Source organism: Rhinolophus hipposideros, assembly GCF_964194185.1.
Source record: "Rhinolophus hipposideros genome assembly, chromosome: 6".
Taxonomy (NCBI): Eukaryota; Metazoa; Chordata; class Mammalia; order Chiroptera; family Rhinolophidae; genus Rhinolophus; species Rhinolophus hipposideros.
Genome location: NC_138052.1, coordinates 37,713,273 through 37,715,498, shown reverse-complemented (window position 1 = coordinate 37,715,498; position 2,226 = coordinate 37,713,273).

Below are 2,226 nucleotides of genomic sequence, written 5' to 3'. Positions count from 1 at the left end.
TGATATCATATAGCTAGATTCTGATTTTTTCTGAGTACACTCTAAAAATAAATATAAACCTGAAGGAATATAATTTGTTCTCTTATAAAGACTGTGCCTAAAAATGCTTGTGATAAAATGTTACGTATGCAATGCAATCCGTCCACTTTTATAGCACCATCGGTTCTAGAGCTGCTAGGCAACTGTGCTCACTAGCTTCAATATACCAAGCTGGAGGTGCATGGATGGGTCAATGCCCCACCTCACCTCTGAGTAGGTCTATTTTAGCAGTACTTGTGTTTCAGTTATAGATTACAGATGACTTTACCACCTACTTCTCAATTTTTCTTTAGCATTACTTTTATGATCAAATGGTCTTAAACTTAAAGAGCATTTACAATAAAAGTTCAAGTACTTCATATTACACCCTCCTATATTTCCATAGATTTTTAGAAATAGAAATCACTGGGAAGCTAGAGTATCCGAAACTCAAAGAGTACTCTTAAAAATAATCAGTAAGGCATGGAAGTCAAAACTCAATTTTAAGAGGAATGTCCTGGAGTTGAGGGTCAGCCCCTCCTTATAACAGCCAAAATTTAAGTCACCTGAATAAATAGCGAGACAGGAGGAAAGGGCAATCTGAACCCTGCAACCTCTCATATTTAAAAGAAACAGAAGAGGTAATTCCAATTGACCCTTTGTGTCTTGTGGGTTTTGCATCTCAGGGAAGGTTAAGATGACAGCCCATTCTAAACACACATTCATTTACATTAGCAGCCTTTTCTATGGGTGACTTAAGTGCATATTTGAAACATTCCAATGGAGGGGGAAAAAGACATCAAAGGACCAAATAAATCCACAAAAGCATGGGAATTTCAGAGGCAGTTTATTTGGACTTTATCTCACTCTTATTTGCCCACCACAATCCAAAGGAGACCATAAAACAGTACCCCAAAGACCTGCTTTCCATAGTCAAAACAGTAGAGACCTTGACTCTCTTTGGGGAACGTTATAGTGGATGCTTTGACTGTTAGCAAAGGGGGCTCGGGAGGGTGCTGGGACCATTGTTTTACTAACACAGCTTATACGAGTCAAATAGGTGTCAAATTCCTGTCTGAACACAATTAAGCCTGGAGACTAAAAATGAACAGGAACAGGTTAAGAGCAGATTTTATACTACTTGGGTGGTTAGCTGGAATGGCCATGACTGGAATGCCCTGAACCCCCCAACTTGGGTTGATGATGTAATTCAAGTTGAACAATTATTTTAGCTTTCAGACAGTCGGTCTAGGTCTAGATTCCTTTGTTTTAGCCTCACATTCTCTTTTGAATGACTTTTCCCCTTCTTCTCTTACACTCCTTCCTCCCTTGATGGTATCATTACACGTGGAAAATTGCAGATGTTTAGTTTATATATAACAGGCAAGATTAATATTCACTTCTTAAAAGATCTGGTACATGGATAAAATCCATACAACAGCACGTACAATACTCACACAAAGAACTTGGGGGCCCTTAACTTTAGTAAGAGCTAAAGAATGTTTTAAGTGGAGAAGAAGAAATAATGGAAATTTGCTACAGGATGCAGACATCGGTCCCCGGGTGCCATTAGCTCAAGAGGAATTAAATGTAACTATGAACAGGGGGAGTCATTAAGTCAATGGTATTTTTTTAGAAGTCCTTACTCTGCAACTAGATAGACTGATTTGGTGGGTTTGCCCAAGGAGTGCGGAGATAAGATGATTGGGTAGAAGAGAAGAAATTATGTGAGCAAAAGACAAATACTGAAGTCCTCATGGGTACAATTCGGAGGGAGGCTATGGAGGAGATGAGAAAGAAGCAGATGTTAAATACTTAACTTCTTAACTGCGTCCTAAATAGCAGCATTACTATTAATACTACAAATTTAAGTTCTCTAAGGTTAAACTTAAACTGGTTCTCTAAGGAAAAAAATAATCAGAAAAGAGTTCTTTGTCGTTTGTTAACACAAACATAAACATTTGTACAACTGAGAGAAATACGCTTCTGTGGTTTTCTCCTTCGCAAGTCAGGGACGACTGGGTAATATTCAGTCAGAAAAATATAATAATGATTGATGACTGGCAATGTCTATGTTTTGTGTCACCAGAAGCAGATGTTTTATGTATTTTTGGCCTATTTCTCTATATACGCAGTCACAACTACTAGTCATTGAAAGAGTTTCTTACATGTATTTTGATATATGTATTATTCTTTCTAGGTCCAGCA